Source organism: Monodelphis domestica, chromosome 3 (genome assembly GCF_027887165.1).
Source record: "Monodelphis domestica isolate mMonDom1 chromosome 3, mMonDom1.pri, whole genome shotgun sequence".
NCBI classification, from domain to species: domain Eukaryota; kingdom Metazoa; phylum Chordata; class Mammalia; order Didelphimorphia; family Didelphidae; genus Monodelphis; species Monodelphis domestica.
In genome coordinates, this window is record NC_077229.1 from 343833706 (window position 1) to 343854655 (window position 20950).

Genomic DNA, 20950 nt, shown 5'->3' on the forward strand with positions numbered 1-20950 from the left:
ACATGTTCAAAGAGAGATAATTGGAAAAGTGATACATTAACTTTTTTTTTTAAACCCTTACCTTCCGTCTTGCAGTCAATACTGTGTATTGGCTCCAAGGCAGAAGAGTGGTAAGGGCTAGGCAATGGGGGTCAAGTGACTTGCCCAGGGTCACACAGCTGGGAAGTGTCTGAGGCCAGATTTGAACCTAGGACCTCCCTTCTCTAAGCCTAGCTCTCAATCCACTGAGCTACCCAGCTGCCCCCTTGTACATTAATTTTTGACAAATCACTTGATTAACATTCTATATTTTTGTATTGTGATTATAGACAGAATAAAGGTTGCACACAAGATAAATGATTTTGTCACAGGTGGCTTAATTTTTTCATTACCCTGTGAGAAGTTTTGAGCTTACAAACAATCAAGGAAAATTACTTATTGCTTTTAATAAAATGGAATAATTAATCAGCAGTTCTTAGAATATAATTCAACAATCATACCATAGGGGCTGAGGGGTCTGGGAACACAATCCAAATTTAGACTGGTGACTTCTAGGAAGTTACTGATTCACTGAGGCATAATAAAGCTTGATGTACTTGTACTTATTGCTTGGGCCTCTATGATTGATTTGTGTGCTAACTTCATGAGAAAGTTTTGGGTTTGGCCTGTAGCTGTGGTTTTGATGGGAATTATGTACCTAAGGAAAAGTTAACCCATGATAGTCTTTTGGGATTGGGTTTGAGGGTCTGATCTTTTTGGTGATGTTTTAGAGAATTAGGTTACAGGTGTTTTGCTCTTATATTATTTCTTTTGAGTCTAGGGGGAATAATAATCATGTCAATTCATAGGTAAGGGGCATTGATGAAAGAGGTCATGCAAGGGGGACAGAGTGGAAAGTCAAATCTTGCCAAGGCCCACTCTGTGGTCTCCCCAGCTACCATGTGTGACTCTGTCAAGGCATCGTGGACTGATGGCCCCCAGCATTTCTTATACAAAATCAATCTCTGGAAATAATTTAAATTGTAACATACTAGTTATCTTGCATATCTAGAATGTATTCTTTCTTTATCTCTAATGCTTAAAATCCTATTTCCTATAAGACTCAATTGCTACCTTTTCCCTGAGACTTTTCCTGATTTCTCCCTTCTCCCCAGGGCTAATGCATTCTCCCTCAAAAAATGTATCTATTTTATATATACCTATACATGAATATGTGTCTTCCATGGAAAAATGTAAGATTCTGGAGTGTAAGGGATTTTAATTTTTTTACTAAGTACTCTGACTCCAAAATATGTATTCTTCCCACTATAACATTCCAGATAAGAAAAATAAATTCAAACTATGCAAAATTTATCTTCAGTGTTACCCTAAATTCCTTTTTGAAACCTTCCAAATTCCCATGTTCCAAATTCCCTTTCATTCCTTTCTTAAAGCAAAATGAAACAAAGGGTCATGATATTTCATTTCAATACAATTTTCCTAAAAAAATTCTTTATTGTATTTATTGATGCCTTTTATTTCATATCACATCTGTAACAGTTAAAATTAGTTTCTCTGCTAAAAGTATTATATTTTTTGAGGTTTATTAAAGATTAAGAAATAAAGAAAATACAAAATAAGAAAGCACGTGTCTAGGCCCAGAGAGCCCATTCACAACCACTCACATCTTGCCTGCTAGGTAAAGAACCGTGTGTGCTCCGAAGCGGAAGTAGAAAGAGAGTCTCAGTAGGCTTTACATAGAAATTTTTATCTCACCCAGGTGTGAATCTCAGTGATATTAGAGGGCATCCTGGGAACTAAAGCAAGGACTTCTGGGGATTGAAGTCCAAGGTTCAAATCTCCATTTTTACATTTCCCTGTTTGAGTGTTTGGGAAAAAGATTTTCCCCAAAGGGTCATGAAGACATAATCAACTTAAGGATTACAATAATTTGAGGATAAGAGGGAAAAAAAGAACAAAACCAATAATTGCTAGACACATTGACAAAAAGCCAGTTAGGGGCAGTCCCCTTTGGCATGAAAGTATACATACAAATAAATGTTCAATCAACCACACCCAAAGTTCATTCTTGATCTTGTGAAGCTTGTGGTCTAGAGACTTCTTCATGGTTTCTTCTCCAACAGTTCAGTTTCTGGATTCAGAGAGGTATCATGTTTCTTAACCTAAAATTCTTCTTAAAAGGAATTTAAACTTTGCAATTTAAAATAATAATATTTTTATATTTCCCCATTAAAAGGGTGATTGAAAAAATACAGGATCACTTAGGGATGCATGGCTGAGTTATGAGGTATATGAACCAATTGGTAAGAGAAATTAAAAAGACATCAGAAAAATCCAAATAAAAAAAATACTGGATGAAAATATAGACTATCAAAGTCTTATGTGTAAAAATTCTAAGTAAAGGAAAAGTAAATCTATAACAGGTCCTTAAATCAGGGCCTAATTAAAATGTTCTAAGCAATGATGCATTTATCCAGTCAGTAGCCAAGACTACAGAAAGTTTGCCACACTATGAAAGACAGAAAAGGGACCAGATTATAGGAGCCAAGTAGGAGCCAAGTTAGGTATACTCATCTGTATTTTCAGAGTGAGTGTGGACACAAGGAAGGCCTATGTCGTAGCAAATGTTAAACATAGCAACCATGAGTCTTCACACTAGGTTCAAGACCTTTGTATTGGCTTAGAAGTGCATCAATCCAACCTGGATTGGTTTATCTTTGGCCCTATGCAATGTCTCTTTTGTGTATATCGTGTCCTGGAATCAGACAGAATCATTAAGCAAAGTCCCATAATTTTTTTAAACAATTAGTGGCATCATCATTTTTATAGTCTCGAGCTTTTAGGGCATGCATTAGCAAATGTATTTTAAATTTATATTACTGCAGAATAAAAAAGTTAAAGAAAACCTTAAGGCTGGTGACATGTGCTTCAAATATAAAAAGGAGAGAAAAAATAAGACTGAAATAGTATATTGCACATGCAAGAAAAATATAATAAGAGTTTAAAAATTCAAAAATATAGCTTATAATCTGTAGCAGTCCACAGCTGTGTTTACTCAAGACAGATAATTAAGTCATAAAATTAGGCCTGAGAAGAGCGCATTCTCTGTCCTGCACATGGCCAGTAAGGCAATGAACTTTGATCCCAACTAGTTTGGGCGAGAAAGTAGGTTTCTTTGTTCTCCCCAGGCTGAAGAAGGATCCGCCCTTATCTTATGACAATTTACCTTTCTACCAATGATAATCCCCTATGTCATTAATTACTATGCATTATGTATCTTTGCATATGATAATCAATAAATAGACGAGCCCACAGGTCCAGCCCAGCTTTACCCACTCATCTTTCTTCCTAACTACTATCTCTCTCTCTCAGGGAGCAGGCCTCTGGCCATGCTCACTCCTTCACCCATACTGCTCTAACCCTATCATTAAGCCGTAACAGTCACTCAGCTCTGAGGACTGGGCTTTGTCTCTCCTGATCTCTAAGTTCATTTCTGATGCACATGATGTTATGTTGTGGTCTTCTCACCGTCTCATATATCTATGAAGTGGAAGGCCGGAGCTAAAGTCTGTGGAGCTCGATTTATATATGATTGGATGTCTGCTCTCTTTCTTGCCATCCCTCCCAGCTTTAGATCCTGGTTTCCCCCAGAGATAAACCTCTATCTATCTTTCCTCTTGTGTGCGAGGGCTGCTGGCCAGTCTCTCGCCTCATAATCATTGATACACGGTGTCAGCTAAGAAAATATAGAATGCAAGGTTTCTCACCAAAAATGTGATCCATTTCCTCTTCATATCTGGCCATGATCCAAAGAACTGTAGTATAAATATGTAGATATCAGTATCCCCAAAATTCTCAATAGCCCAATTAAGTACAAGAGCAAACAAACACACTATCATATTTCACATCAGTTGCTGTATGGCATTTAAAAAGCCTATGAACTGAGGGATATTTGTCACAATTTTTACAAACATAGCAAATCTTTCGACCTTGGCAAACATATTTTTAAACAAAGTAAAACTTATTTTGGATTTTGAACATCATCAAGAAATCTAGATATCATTCTGGTGGAAGTTAAGTAGTGAGCTGAAGAGTTATAAATGAGGGGTGCTCCTTTTTGGAGGCTTCTAGGGGTACATGCCCTAGGATTAACTGCCCAACTTCCATTCACATTTTTAGAAACGCGGGAAGGTTGGGGGTTATAATTGTATTTCACTTCAGCTACTAGAATGGGTCTTACACCTTGTGTTAGGGGCAGGCAAAAATGACCAGAGATTGTTAAGAAAAATTCTAAAAATCATGTCTAAAGAACCCTAAAAATTGATTTGAGATAATTAGTTCTTTAAATTTTCTAAAGGGTGTTATACAATTGTAGCAATTTTCTGATGGAGTCCATCTATTCTCTATGTGACAATTTACAAAGTCAAAAATAGAAAAGCTGTTTTTATATGGGATTATTCAACAATATTTGTTCAGAATGGTTATGGGGAAAAGCAACAGGATATAACAGTAATTAAAACTAGGTACATTAAAATGATTCAGTATAACAGAATAGTATGGAATGCAGTAATATATGAACTTAAAATCACAAAGTTAAACCTTAAACAAAACAATCAGCAAGATGCAGTAGAATAAAGAGATTTTTATAAACCATTGGAGTCTGAAATGCCTTAAAAATATAACCTCCAGTCTCTTTAAAGTTCCTTGGGTTTTTATACATTTAGATACCTATTGTCAGAAGGCAGAAAATTGGTATGGGCTAGGCAATGGGGTTTAAGCGACCTGCTTAGGGCCACAACACCAGCAAGAGTCTGAGGCCAGATTCCAACCCAGGACCTCCCATCTCTAGGCCTGGCTCTCAATTCATTGAGCCATTGAGTTTCCTCCCCATAGTAAGAGTGGATATTAGGAATTTCAAAGTTGGCTAAAGAGTTGTAGGAAGCTGAATTTTCCTCCTGGAACACAGGTGAAATAAATGAAATTACCAGAACAGTCTAAAGATATCCTTTTAAATAGCCCATTGCTTGTAAATTCCTGTTTGGAAAAGTCTCTTCCTTCTTTCCTTTTCTTACCTGCCCTCCTGTGATTCCCTGCCCCCAGTCCACGTGGAGGCTAATCATAGCCTAAGAGAAAATTACCCCCATTTTTACCAGCTGATAGAAATGAGTCCTGGGCCTGGGGTGATGAGTCTGAATTGCTGGGCCAGGCAGTTCATCTGGGTCAGGATTGCAGGCAGCACAGCAGGTGGGCCAGGGCTGGGCCTGGAGCGATGAGTGGTCTGCTCTGAGGCTAGAGTTTGCTGGGCCAGCAGGTAGTGACCAGGTGAGCGAGAGCTGGGTTAAACAGGTCCGGACACTGGGAACAGGAGCTAAGCCAGCCAGGCCAGCGGGAAGGGCTCAAGAAAGCTGGCTGCAGGCCAGAGCTGATCAAGATGGTTTTCTAAAAAAGCATCTTGGAGAAATGTGGCTTAAAAAACAACAACAACAACAACAAACTAGGCACTAGCTATTAAAGGCTGAACTTAGTTACAGTAGATCAGAAGATTGAGGGTATTTCATTTTCCTGAAGTGGTTGGCCAAACTTGTAGCAGTTAAAATTAGTTTCTCTGCTAAAAGTATTATATTTTTTGAGGTTTATTAAAGATTAAGAAGTAAAGAAAATACAAAATAAGGAAGCACGTGTCTAGGCCCAGAGAGCCCATTCACAACCACTCACATCTTGCCAGCTAGGTAGAGACCCGCATGTGCTCCGAAGCTGAAGTAGGAAGAGAGACTCAGTAGGCTTTACAGCCAGTTTAAATAGAAATTTTTGATCTCGCCCAGGTGGGAATCTCAGTGATATTAGAGGGCATCATGGGAGCTAGAGCAAGGACTTCTGGGGATTGCCTGGATTGCATATTTCTTTTATATGTTTTTTGACTTATTGGTTGTCACGATTCCGGATTATATTTATTTTCTGCTTAGCATCTATGAATTTCTAAAACTTCCTGATTACAGGCTTTATCCACTATACCCTCTAGCTACCTTGGCACTTAGTAATCTTTGGGTAAATCAATATGCCTGGGTTTAACTTATCTGTAAAAAAGAGTCTGTTGGACCAGATGGTCTCCGAAGTTCCTTCCAAGCCTATAATCTTAAGTCACCTAACTTCTCTAGGCCTTACCTTCCTCATCTGTAAAACTTATCAAATGAAGGGGTTGGGCAAGATAACCTTTGATAACCTTTATTGCAATAGATTTTTTTATCCTATCACCCAAATTCACTTAAATCTCCCCGATCTTCAATTTCTTCAATTGCAAAATGGAGTGAGAGAGTAGAACTAGTTGACCTCTGATGTCCCTTTCAGAGTTATGAACCTGTCCTTCATTTAATGGTTGCCTAGGAGTCTTCACTAAACATCACATCCAGCCTTCCCTGCAATGATTGAGGGACATTGCCCTGCCCTGGAACACTAAGTGTGAGTCATTGAAGCCTAAATACCACAACTAGATCCCTGATATGCCCCAATAAAATCTTATGCCTATGTCTCATTGGGGTGTGGAAGTCAGAGTTCTTAGAAGTCACATCAGGAAAGCCTAAGTTTTAGAGCAACTTTGATAATTTGTCCAAGATTATGCAAGCAGTATTATTAAGAACATTAGACTCCATTATCTTTCTTCCAACTTTGCTTCAGAACTTTTTTCACCACACCAGAAACATAGACACAAAGGAAATTCCCTTCCTTCTCTCCTGGACCTCAAACCAAGAGCAAATGGGAATGAAGCAATGTTAACAGCAACAACTTCATTTTATTCCCCCTTTCTTTGCAATTCAAGGCAGTCCAGTGATTCCGTAAATAATGTGTAATGACTGGCACACCTTCTTTTTGGTACTTTTTTTAATCATGAGCATTAAGTTCTACATCTCTGTTCTTGGATATGTTCTTGGTTCTATCAAACCATTGTTCCCAAATGCCACTCTGGAGCTAGCTAGCACCCTTCACAATAGCTAGCCTCTGGTAATCCTAAATTAGTAGTGACACACCCCCCCCCCCCCCATTTGGGTCTATTGCAGAGAAGAAAGTCTGACCTGGTTTGGGTGAGCTAACTCATGCAAGGAATTACAAGCTCACTGCATGAATCTTATAAAATAGAGAAATTTATTAGAAGAGAGAATAATATGGCTGAGAGGCAAGATGGAGATTATCTCTCCAAGAACTCCATCTGTTACAGTTCTGGATCATATTCCATTTGAGTACCTCATTGTTTTTTTTATTTATTCTTGAATGTGGGGGTGGGGGGTTACTGATCAATAATCCACAAGACAAGTATACCTGAGTTCAAAACTCAAGATAAAATTAGTTGTATTCCCTCAAATGGCAAATCTTGCCAATCACAGCTTACAGCTGGAAATTTATCAGGATTCATATACAAAGAAGAAGTTTCATTTCAAAACTTTTATTTGATTTTCTTCTCTTCTTCCTAAGTTATAACCCATCCTGGTATAAAGATCAATTATTCAAAATCACTGATGTATCATCAACAGATTTGTACATTCTCAGTAATCCAATTCCATTGTTTTGAAATTCCATAACCCAGTAGATTTTTGTTTTGTAGGGCTGGTGACTTTGCTTACACAGACCAAAAAGTTAGAGATAAAGGAAAATCTGCAAGTGTTTTTTTTTTCCCCTTTAGTTATTCCACAGAGCTATTATCAATTTTTCTTCTTTTCTCTTTTTCCAGTATTTTTCCAGTTCTTAGTGTCATATCACTCAATAATGAACCTAACTGATAAGATTTTTCCCATAACACTCTGATGTATCTATCTGGAAGTTCCTAAGGGCCTTGGGCTTGCCCCTCCTTTCTCCATTAAAAGTTTCTCTTTTTGTACTTAAGAAGCAAGACAATTCTTGAATTCCAATTAAACAATTACAGAATGTTTAGGAGATTCATCTACCTTACAGAAATAATCAAATTAAAACTCTAATAGAAGCATAAACATTTTGGTTGTTTCCCTTTTCATACACCTTCTCCCCTTTTTCATTGAATCAGGAAAAGGGTTGATAATTTGTCAGGAAGTTAAACTTCCACTAATGTTATCTGAAATCTTTATTTTCTTTCTATGATTAAGGATGGCTTCATTTCCTAGTTGTTTAACTGTAAAACTGCCATGCTGGAAGTTGGGAGAATGATTTCATAATTGTGTCTTAAACTTATTAGTATCAAAATATTCACACCTTTTACTTTCAAACCCTAAATTTACTCAAGTATTGTAAACAGATTATAACTTTCTTCAGTTTTCTGTACCCCCTCTAGTTCCTAGTTGCTTAGACCTTGCACATTACATTTCCCCTAATGGACTTTAATTTAAAACCTCAATTTTCAAATGGACTTTGATTAAAGTTCCTTAACAACCTGTTTCTTTCTTTTCTAATCCCAAATCCTCTCATTCTCTTCTACATTCTTAGTATATATTTCAATAGTATTCCAAACTAGCTGACAAATGTTAAATCTTAATTGACCCTGAAAACTTCCTCCTTTTTAATGCTAGTATTTTATATATGCAAAGGAGTTTGTGAGCACTTTTCCTTGATTGTGAAAAATCTTTGTGCTTAATTGCTTCTTCTTTCTATAAAGATGATAATAAGTTTTTGATATTATGGATTATTAAATTATTGCATCTAATTAGGCCACCACTAATTTGAGTTTGTCTCTCATCTGTTTATTGGTTTGTAAGTTGCTTGTTGATCTCAAAACAAACTTTTCCCTCTCTCTGCTGATAACAAGGCTTGCTTGGTAACTATCTTTATGGCCTTAATCACATCTTTGATAAGCAGGCTGGTTAACTGTTTTCAAAATAAGAAAAACATTCATCAAGTCTTATTTTCATTTATAAGAACACATTGTTAGCAAACTCATCAGGATATCAAATCAAAATTCCATAGATGACAATTCAATCTTGAATCCCAAAATCTTTCCTGATGACTGGAAGGCTTAAGTTGACCAAACCATGAGACCTCAGAATGCCACAATTTGCAAGCAGGAACTGGCAAGATCTTACAATTAACCATTGTAAGGAAGTTCCCAGAAAAAAATCAAATGTATACTTATTACCTTCTGAATTAAAATAACAATGAAATCATGAGAAGGTTTTCTAACAATTACTCTTAAAACTCTCTCAAACATTAATTCACTTTGTTCTAGATCTCAGCTCATTAATGAAATGTTCCACAATTTCAAACTATTTTAATTACTGCAGTTAATATCATGTGGATAGAATTTGCATTTCACCTAGCACATTATAAATTACTTAAACATATAAAATAAATAGTTTAGATTATCACTATAGTATTACTCTTATAAGAAGGTAGGTAGGAGATAACCTTTCAGGTTAATATCAAACTGGCCAAATTCATCCCGTACCATGAATTAGAATAATTTCTACAATAAAATTTAGCAGTAAAACCTATGTATAATTATATACTTAGTAGTTACCAAATCTATCATCATTACTGAACACGAGATAATTGAAACTTATACAATTAACAATACACAGAGTACCTATAATCCTATAAAATCTGATAGACAGTTTTCAAATACTGAATCCTGACTTCATATTCAGAATCTGAAAATTTTCTAAGTTTAGTAAAAGAATTAAGATGTTATTTTCAAAACTACATATACATATATTCTAATTTTGTAATAAACACAATTTAGAAAATACATTTGAAAAATTAATATTTCTCTCTTTGCAATGATTACTTTCCAATTATTTCATTTCTATCCTTTGTTTCCAGTCTCCTTCAATGTAACCAGCATTGAAAAAAAGGAAAGAAGACACACAGTATTTTTACTTCCATTCTTACATGCTTCTGCTTTGGCTAATAAGATCAAACTAGAGACTAAGACTAATGAATACTCCATGTTCACTTGTTAATCTAGTTTCTTTTTTAAGGGTCCAAGAAACAGCAATTTAAAACTTGAAACCCATTTAAAAGACAATTCAGGGATTTATGGCTTCACACCTAAGTTCCATTTAACCCCTTATCTTGCTCTTACTCTCTTGTTCTCCAAACATCCTCAGCATTCAGGCATGTGAAGGAGAGAATGAAACCAATCACAAAATACAGAGACTTTCTTTCTAAAAGCCTACCCGGGATATGTGAACAGACCAAAATACAAATTTACAAAGGACATGAAGCAGTTAATATTCTCCCAATCCTATTTGCCTGATTTACTATCTAAATAAACTTACAGAGAAACAGACACATAGAACAGATAAATATCCTTTTGTATAAGAACTCTGAACTTTGAGGATTCCAGGCAATTTTTATCTCTTTCATTTCTCTAAGAAACTATTTGGAACATTATTTCTTTGTTTAGTTGAGAGGATTATTTCTTTGTGGGGGGAAAGTATTGCTCTGCTGGTGCAGAGGGAAATGGGGATGTAGGGAGACCACAATCTGAGGCTGGAGTGCTAGGAGCACTGGGTGGGGAGGTGGGTTAGGGGATTGGGAGAAGGACCAGGTATGTGGTACATTCATTCCCTGGGTGAAAAGTCCCAGCTCAGGTTTTGGGGAGGAGGAGTAGTCTGGGGTATTGAGGAGGTGGGATGCCAGGAGAGGGTGAGGATATAAGCATGGTTTTGGTTTCCCCCTCTCTCCTGCAATAATTGCTAGTTAGTCATTTGGTGTTACAACAGAAAATCATTTGTTTCTTTTTCAAATCCCTTAAGTCCAATTGTTTTCCAATTCATGAGCACATATCCGAGTAGGATGGGGTGTCACACAGTATGCTGTGTCCCTGTCCTATTGTGGTGGTTTGGCCTAGATCCCACTGAGAGGTGGCTGTACTTGCATCCAAGTGGGATGCTGAGGAAAAAAAATCAAATGAGAGGCATCTCTCAAGTCAGGATATCTCCTGGAAATCTGAACATTGGTCTGACCTTGGACCTGGAGTGTGGGTGCCCACTCAACTTGACTAGGGCTCCTGGCAGAGAAGAATGCACAGTGTACACCTCACCTGGGGAATCAAAGAGCCAAGTGAGCTGCCCGCTTTACGGGATAGGTGGATCCTAGGTTTCAGACACAAAATATTGTGGGGGCAGGGTGGCGTTGGGTGAAGAAGGGGATCTAACTTGGTTCAGTGGGATGACTCATCCAAGGAATTACAGGCTCAATGAATGAATCTTATAAAATAGAGAAATGTATTAGAAGAGAGGATAATATAGCCCAGAGGCAAGATGGAGATAGGAGAGTCAAGCTTATATATCTCTACAGACAAAGATGGCTACATGACACACAAGGGGAACTATGTGACATATGAGGACAGAAAACTGGTAGGCGGGTACACATGAGGTTTGAAATGTTGTCTATCCGTGAGATCTGCAAATCTCAAACATTTGGAACATACAAGACATCTTTGTTCTCTTATCAGTGTATACTAGGGGCAATGTGCTCTGACCATACTGCATTCCTGAGGTCAGAAGCTCAAGTGTCCCTTGGAATTTCTAGGTTTCCCACATTTCATTACAGGTCTTCAACCCCAAGATCCCTATTTCCAGAAAGGATGAAATAAAAATAACCACCCCAACAAGTAGTAAATAGGACATTGCCTCAGTTTCCCTGACTATCCAATTCAAAATTGAGAGACAGGTTCAGATCACAGATTTAGAAAGGAAAAGTAACTGAAGAGAATATCCAGTCAACTTGCTTAGGTTACATATGGGGAAAGTGAAGCCCAAGGGCAATAAATAGGGTAGAGTGTTGGACTTCATGTCAGGAAATTTTGAATTCGAATCCCATCTCTTACAAAGTGTGACTTTTAAACAAGTTACTTAACTTTTCACAGCTTCAATTTCCTTTTATGTAAAATGAAGTAATAATAGCACTTACATTACGGAGTTGCTGTGAAGACCAAATGAGATGGCATAGGTAAACTCTTGGCAAGCCATAAAATTAAAATTATAAAATGACTTCCCCAACATCACAAACATAGTAAATTGGAGGCCAGCAACTTATCCAGGGTAGCACCACTTTATTCCCTACTCAACCTCCTTCAGTTTTAATCAGGACTCACCCTGAGGAAATACCTTTCCTTCCTTCCTGGACCTCACACCAAAGGATGAGTTGGGAACTGGTTCTCGAACTTGTCACAGATGCATGATGATGGAGTGATGGGGGACTGTGAAACTCAGTATCTTTTGGAGTACTCTCTCTACCAAAAAGCTCAAGTGATAAAGCTATGATTTGCCTCGATATTCGTTTCATCCCTAAAACAATGTCGGAAGCAATAAGGATAAGCAATGTTTCAGACTTGAAAGGGAACAGTTTCTGACCTAGAAATGGCGGGAACTTTGGACACCAAAGAACCACCCCCTCTATGATAGAAATTCATGATAGAGGAGGATAATGTATATATAATTTAAATCATACTGTAAGTGTGAGGAGTGCAGATTCTAAGGGTTCTGAGAAAGGATTCTGGGGCAGAATTATAGCCCTTGGTAGTCAGTCATTAAATTCACAATTGATGTCTGAGCTTGCTGTCTGTTTGTTCAGCATGGTGTCCCCCTACTGGTCAAACTGGACTAAGACCAAGTGACATTATTGAGATTAGAGGAGATAGGTAGGGAGGAGAGAAGTTCCTTAGTTCACTTTCCATTCTCCAAACCCTCCACTAGACTAGAATAATTATAAGGGAAAAGATAAGGAGTGACTCCCCCTCAAGAGTTAAGTTCTTCTGGGGACAACTGGGTGGCTCAGTGGATGAGAGCCAGGCTTAGAGATGGGAGGTCCTGGGTTCAAATGTGGCTGAGACACTTCCCAGCTGTGTGACTCTGGGCAAGCCACTTGACCCCCATTGCCTAGCCCTTACCACTCTTCTGCCTTGAAACCAATACACAGTAAATGATTCCAAGATGGAAGGTAAGGGTTAAAAAAAAAAAGAGTTAGTTCTTCTCCCATGGCTAGTTTCCTTCTCCTTGATGGGAGGAATCTCTTGACTGGCAGAGCTCCTCTGACATCTCAAAGGATGACTTGGATGCAAACCTGGCTGGCTTTTTAAAAGCCACTAGATAAAAGCCACTAGAAGTGTGACCAAGCAGCTAATGATTAACTGCTTTATGTTCCCATCAAGTTTTTAGAACTTGTTAATACTTCCTAAAGGAGTCAATAAATGCAAATGCTTCTTTATATTTGCTTTTATGAGTTACAAATGGGCCAATTCACATTTTCATAATTGTTTAAACCTGCAAATAGCCCATTATTATGGTCTTATTACCCAAAGCAGAAACATGTAAGACCTGACATTTTTTTGGGGGGGGTGATAACTACACTTTTATTAGGTGGGAGAAAAGGGGGGGTCTCTAGAGTGGGGGTGGGGGAGAGAGGGGAGCCTCAGCTCCATAGGCAGTGAGTGCAGGATGGGACACTTTACAAAAATAGCCTAAAATCCTTCTATTTCTGATGCAGGGGGCCAGGGCAGCCCTGGGCAGTGCAAGGAGCAGGGGAGACCCTCTACCCCATATTTACATAAGGACTTTAGTAAAAGGTACAGATTTGGGGGGAAACAATGACTGCCCCAACCCCCGGCGGGCCAGTGTTTTCCTCTAAAGCTCAGGACAGTGGACATGGTCCCTTTCCAAGCAATGCCACAAAATAAGTTACACCTGGAATGCAGTGAAGTAGGGAAGATTCCCACCTCAGGTGCCACAAGTCTCCTCCCTCTCCCCCAATCCAGGGCTCACCAACGGGGCCACAGGCACCACCAGGAGAGACAGGGTCACAGCTGTGTACTGAGTACACGAGATCTGGAGAGACCTATAGGCCAACAGGGTCTGCCCCACGGGGGCACTGATGGGAGGGCAGGGCGTGGGGGGCTTAGGCTGGCCCCCTACTGGGGAAGTGCAGCTGGGGTTAGGGGTGGGAAAAGGAAAGGTAGGGACCTTCTCCATATATATATATTTTGTATAAAAATATAGATATAATAATAAGTTTGTTTAAATGCATTTGGTTCTATACAAAATGTAAAAAAAACACTAATGTCAGAGATAGAAAATGGCAGCCTGGAGGTAAGGCAAAGAGAGGGAAGAGTGTGTGGGGTTGGAGAGAGCAAGAGAGAAAAACCACGGGGGATTCACTTGAATTCTCATACTCTTTATAGCAGTGGTGTCAATGTTGTCTTCCATTGGTCTTCCACCTCTAGACAAATAAACATCCCTGTCGCCATATATTGACCTATAAAACCATATATTATTACCATTAGCTATATTTTGATATATTTGTTGTTTGTTAAATATTTCCCAATTACATTTAGTCTGGTCTGAGCCCTCTTGAGAGGATTGTACTCTGTTTGGCCTACAACAGTGATACATAAGGTCATCAAAAATATTTACCATTATCAAGAAGGGTGTGAACTTCAGAGTCCAAGCAATAGTTAAGGACTCTACATCCTCCCAAATCCTCCAAATATCCCGTTTGTAGATGCCATTGTGCTCCTTGCATTGTGGAAAGACTCTTGAAACAAGTATTCTGTTTTTCATGAGCTACAGTAAGCCTGTTTGCAGTAAAGAGTTATTTAGGAGCCCAGAATGAGTCAGAAATCTTGCTCACTACCAGATGATCTTGCTGATCACAAACTCTGCTGGAAGCAGCCGAAGCTGGCTTAAACCAGCCTTGTGGTCAGTCTTTGCTGCCAAACATTCTGAAACATCTGCTTCTGTGTTCTATCTGTCCCTGGAAAAGGCTGCCCATTTTCCACATGGCAACATTTCCTTTTGCAAATATGAATTATCCCTACCCATCTTGCCCTGAGGGTTCCATTTTGATTCTGGGACTGAGGATATTCCTGGTGTATGTGTGTGTATGTATATACAATTATATAATTATATCTATAACTATTTTACCATTTAATAAATATTTCTTCTAACTCAACCAGAACTTCTCCATATTTATAGGTGTTTTCCTAAGTGACAGCATCAAACCACAGAACCATACAGAGCTGCCATGAGAATCACAAATGATTAAAAGGAGTTAACAAGAACTCCACACAGGAAAAAAAAAAGAAAGGATGAGGAAGTCTTAATCAGCTGCAAACAATGAGGAGAGCTTGAGGACCTCTAATTCCAATGATACCCTTCACCTGCCAAACCTACACTTGACTATTTAACAGCAACTCTTCCCCTTTACCTCAGAGAAAGGGTTTCTCAGTAAAACTAAAAGGACAGAAGGGAAACTTCACAGGTAAGGGCTCAGGTTTATATTTACATGACAAATGGAATGTCCAGGAAGTCTTTTATTTGGAGGCAACCACAGCCAAGCAGTTCAGGAAGCATGCAGGTACTGGGGATCATGAGTTTAGACATTTTTCCAGCCTAATTCTTTCATTTACTAATAGATGAGAAAACGAAGGCTTTCAAAGATTTGAGTGACTCACCTTATGGAGGAGGTGATTACTATAAGGAGTAGTGGTAGAATTTGAATCCATGTAATCTAGCTGTGTAATCTAGTGCACCTTCCACTGCTTCACAAAGGGAGAGTTCAGTTTGCTTTGGGGATGGGACCATTTCCTCCTTGAAGATCACAAGGTTGGGCTAATTATACTGGCCTTTTAATAATTTTCTGGTTGCAGTTCAGCTACGGAGAAGAAAGAATGAAAAAACATGAGTATATAAAAAGAGGCATTGGTTCACACCATTAGGTGACACATACAGACTATTTTCTGACTATGGTGAGATAAGAGTTCTAGGAAGCTCAACCACAAAACATGTGTAGCATTTATACCAGTGGTTATGTAGCTCCATCATGTGGAAAGGAAACAAGACTGGCAGTTTGGGGGCCTCTGAAGGTCAGATTTGTTCTTGTTTGCTTTCTGTGTACTGCTAGGATTCTGAATTAGAACAACGAGAGTAGATGGGAGTGGGACAAATTCTCCGCCAGCCTCTGGGGCCTGGCCTCAGGTCTGAAGCTGAGAAAAACTCCAATCCCAACTAGTTATTAAACTTTATGTTATTTGAATTCACAGTCAGATAAGTGGACTATCTTTTCTGGTCATAGAGGGAGCTGAACTTCAGTTTCAGTCATTCAAAGACAAACCATCCTTATTGGACCCCTGCTGTTTCCTCTCAGCAGGGGGCATCTCCCTCCCTTGCCTCACCAAGCAATATTCCCTCTCTCCCTTTAACTCTTCCTTACCCCTATACAAACCTCCCATTATTCCCCATTTTTCCCATTTTTCCCAATCCTATTTCCTTTCAAAATAAATATTACAACCACCCCTCCATTGAGCCCAGTGGACATTTAATCTTAGCAAGGATTTATAAATCCAGTGGGTAGGAAACAATTTTATGCCTATCATCCAGATGTAGGAATTCTACTAGTGAGAATCCTTACATAGACTCAGTTATCTGCATTGGGTTTGACTTTAGTTTATACCATCCTGGAAAATGAAGAGCTTACGTAACTTGTGAACTCTGAACCAAAGTTCTTCAATCAAGCAGACCAGTTCTAGCCTTAAACAATTTCTTAATGACTGTCTGGCTTATTTTGCTCCCTACCTAGTACCTTTGTCAATATCTGACTGACTACTTTGGCCATTTGTCATCTTAATTCCCCTATAAGAATCCATCCAAAATGTAGAATGTTGATTTAAAATTAAAATACATTCCAAGAAGAGATTTTAGCCACAAAACTAACAGCACCAACTGATGAGTGGGGTCCTCTCAATCCAGTGTCAGCTGGTCTCTTTGCCTTAGAATCTCCGTTCTTCCTTCTTTTGGTGCATTCAGGCTTTCCCCTATCTCTGAGTTCTAAATCACTCAATATAAGAGAGCCAGTAGCAACTACTGGATGGTATTGAGAGAGAGAATGGAACCCCTCCAGGTAAGGACAAGGGATGTGAGAAGTAGATGTTATTTTGCCCCAGGAGGTAGAAGGGGAAGGGAGGAGGATGGGTTTGTTCCCTCCTTCAGTCCTCTTCAGATCTGTCTCCTCACTAAACCTGTCCGTTCCCTTTCTTCTCATAACTGTGATTTGAAATATTCTTCTTCCCTAGAAGAGAGAGAAATCAGTTTCTCTCCCCTCAGCTGAGCTAGTGTTCTTCACTCACACTGGAGTTTGGATGGTAGATAACAGTCTTTATTCTAATAATTAAGTGGGTCAAGGTTAAACAGGGGAAATGGCTAGAGGGTTTCAGGGTGTAGAGGAAAGAGGTGAAAGGAGGTCCCTGCCTAACTAAGTTTCCTTTCCCTTCCCCCCCCCCAGCCTCCCAGAGGTTCAGGTTGAGTGAACCCTGGTGTTATCACAGCTGAGCTGTGTTGTCTACCCACTCGTGAAAGATTACTTCAAGGCCTGGGATCCCCTCAAGGACTGCACTTATGGCACTGGCATCATTGCCAAGTGGAAAAGCCTTTTGGACAATGATCAGATCCTGTCTCATGGGGGCCAAGACCTTGCAGCAGATGCTTTCCACAGGATGATCTGGGAAATGTGGATGCCTTTTGTTCGAAATACTGTACCTCAGTGGCAGCCGAGGAACTGTGACCCAATGGTGGACTTTTTGGATAGCTGGGTCCATGTTATTCCTGTGTGGATCCTGGATCACATACTGGACCAGCTCAACTTCCCCAAACTGCAAAAGGAGGTTGAAAGCTGGAACCCTCTGACGGACATGGTTCCCATCCACTCATGGATACATCCCTGGCTTCCCCTTATGCAGTCACGCTTAGAGCCTTTGTACTCTCTGATCCGGAACAAGTTATCCAGGGCTCTGCAGAAATGGCATCCCAGGGATTCCTCAGCCAAGCTTATCCTGCAGCCCTGGAAGGATGTGTTTACCCCTGGCTCCTGGGAGGCCTTCATGGTCAAAAATATTGTGCCCAAATTAGGAATGTGTCTTAATGAATTAATCATTGACCCTCACCAGCAGCACATGGATGCTTTCTATTGGGTGATTGACTGGGAAGGAATGATCTCAGTTTCCAGCCTAGTAGGACTCCTCAAGAAGCATTTCTTTCCTCAGTGGCTTCACGTTCTCTGCTCCTGGCTCAGTAATAGTCCAAATTATGAAGAGATCACCAAATGGTATTTGGGCTGGAAGTCCATGTTTACAGACCAGGTTTTGGCACATCCATCTATCAAGGACAAATTTAATGAAGCACTTGATATCATGAACAGGGCTGTTTCTTCCAATGTCGGGGCATATATGCAGCCAGGAGCTCGGGAGAACATTGCCTATCTTACTCACACAGAGAGGAGGAAAGGCTTCCAGTATGAGGCCATGCAGCACTGCCGAGAAGCAGAGAACATGGCCCAGAGGGGCATAGGCATGGCGGCCAGCTCTGTGCCTATGAACTTCAAAGACCTCATTCAAACAGGCTGAAGAACATAACATTGTTTTCCTGCCTGTTGTTGGGAAAAGGCATGAAGGGAAACAACTCTACACTTTTGGGTGGATTGTAGTCTACATTGACCAGGGTGTTCTGTTTGTGCAAGGGGCAAAGACTTGGGTGCCAACATCCCTCCAAAGTCTGATCGATATGGCAAAGTAGGGAGTGACTTCTGAGTTGTAAAAAGGATGCATTAAAGACTTTTTTAAAAAATGAAAAAAAAAGAATATATTGCTAAAGAATAGAGAAACAAGATGGCCACACCAATCCCTATTGTGGGATTTCTGGAGCAGGATGCTGTAAGGAGGAAGGAGAAGCTCAAGGTGCTTAGAGAAAAGAGCAGGCACAAGAATAAGGAAGATGAGGAACCAAAAAAGAAACACTTCAAAGAAGACAAAAGAGGAGGAGGTGAGAGGCATCTAGAACTCAAATTTCAGAACTATGTCCCTGAAGATGAAGAGCTCAAGGAGTGGAAGGTGCCTCAGGCTAAACCAGCTTAGTGAATGAGAAAGGGAAAGACCAGCTGGGAGCACCAAAGCCCCAGCCATCATTGTGGAAGTGGATTTGGCCAATCTTGTCCCCAGAAAGCCAGACTGGGACTTAAAAAGTGACTCGGCAAAGAAGCTGGAAAAACTAGAGAAGAGGACACAGAGAACCACTGCAGAGCCAAGAAGAGGACCTGGAACCTGCAAAGCAGAAAGAGTGACTCAGATTAAAGCAGCTTCTCCTCAAACTTTGGCCACACCAGACAGCAGTGTGAACTGATATTTCTAGGCAGGGCACAAAGACCCCATCCACTATCTTGACCTCCAGAGTGACCTCTGCTGTGGTACTTCTTTTAATGCCCATCTGAGTACATTTTAGAATAATACATTTTAGAGTTGTGGCTTAAGAGTACATCTTCTTTGGTTACTGCCATTTAATCTTTAAAATGAACCATACCATGAGACAGCACTGTAAGCTTCTCTGATGTCATCGGTGTATTTACATTTTCTACAAACTCATTTGATGGCATATTCTAATTATTGTACTTTTTTTTAACATTTCAGTTCATTTTTTATTTTTAACATTCTTCAAAACATTTGAGTTCCACATTCTCTTCTTCCCACTCCCTTCGTATCCACTGAGGAGGCAAGCAATGTGTTATTCCTGTGAAATCCTACCAAACATTTCGATATTAGCGATATGTTTTCTAAAAAGAAAAATAAAGTGAGAAAATTACACTTTCATTTGTACTCAGACTTCCATGATGTCATGCCCTGGTTGAGCCTGGGGCAGAACAAAAATGTTTAGTGGGTTTGGTTTGATATCTTACTCTATCCTCTTTCATGTTCTCTTTACTTTTACTGTCTCTCCTTTTGTAAATAAACTACTATAAATGTCATTCTTACTTGAGTAATTAATTTAGCAACCACATTTCTCATACATTTAGTCCAACCTTTAAGTTTTAACCCTTACAACACACACCTCCTTTCTTGGAGGAGCAAGCACACCACTTCTTGGCCAAGAGCAAGAATAGACATTGAGTCAGCTGTACTCAAACCATCACTCACTGCCTTTCCAGTTTGGACCAGATCCTCCAGGCCAATCACAGCAGTCACAACCCCAGCAATCACTAGCTCTGCTGCCCTCAGTGTCCCAGTCCCCCACTTCCCAGATATAGCAGGTGGCCCATTATGTCTGCCTCTACCAAAGCCACAGGGCTAGATTCAACCCTCTCCATTCATGGAGGAAGAACATGTTTTTCCTGGTTAAAAGGGAATAATTCAATTACAATCCCTCAGTCTATCCCAGATGACTGCTATGGTTAAATTGTCACTATTTTTCTCTGATGCAGAAGACCTGCCTCCCCCATTAGAACCTCTAGCTTTTTCCCCAGGAAAATCTGACTTTCTCCCATGAATGCCTGGCTGCCACCCAGGGACATCTTGCTGTTCCCCTTCAACATTCCCCCATTCCCCAATATCTGACTGCCTTCCTGGGATATCTAGTTGCTTCCATGGGACATCTGGATCATCTTTTGAGAGAGGGTAAAAAATGAATTCCTGAGTAACTTGAGAAATAGAAATCCTCTACTTTGATGTGATTAGTTAATAAAATTCTTCAGGTGTTTGTCTTCAATAATAATCATAACTAACATTTAGCTGAGGTCCCTTGCATCAACTTTGTCCTCATCCTGTGTGAAGTGGGAAATTAGTGTGTTATTTTCAAGGTGACAGTAATTAATATATCCAAAATGAGTATGTCAAGGAGCCCAGTAAAATGAGTCTCTCCTAGGATTGCCTCAACCCCTTCACAACACAAAGGCCTCTTAAATACCTTTGGCCTCAGTGAGATAAACAACTTATGTCTATCATCAGAAGCAAGCGATATCTTGACTATACAAAGTGTTTTAGGATGAATCCTTTAAGTTTATATTTTAAAATGTTAAGTTTGTGCTTTCTCCCAGTTTCTGTAAACCTCACCCCATAGACCATCTCTCTACCTGCCTCCTGAGTGAATGTGCAGACTGGAACCTGTAACCTAACCCTGACCAGAGTGTTCCAACTGATTCTGTGTGCTTAAATTAGAACCTCTACTTGAATCTGGGGAGTTGGAGAGGAGGTTCTGAT

General features: G+C 39.6%; 1 pseudogene; it reads left to right on the plus strand.

Annotated features, from left to right (window-relative positions):
* The first annotated feature begins 15087 nt into the window (after window positions 1-15087).
* On the plus strand, window positions 15088-19722 carry LOC130458457 (coiled-coil domain-containing protein 12-like; annotated as a pseudogene).
* The last annotated feature ends 1228 nt before the right edge of the window (window positions 19723-20950 follow it).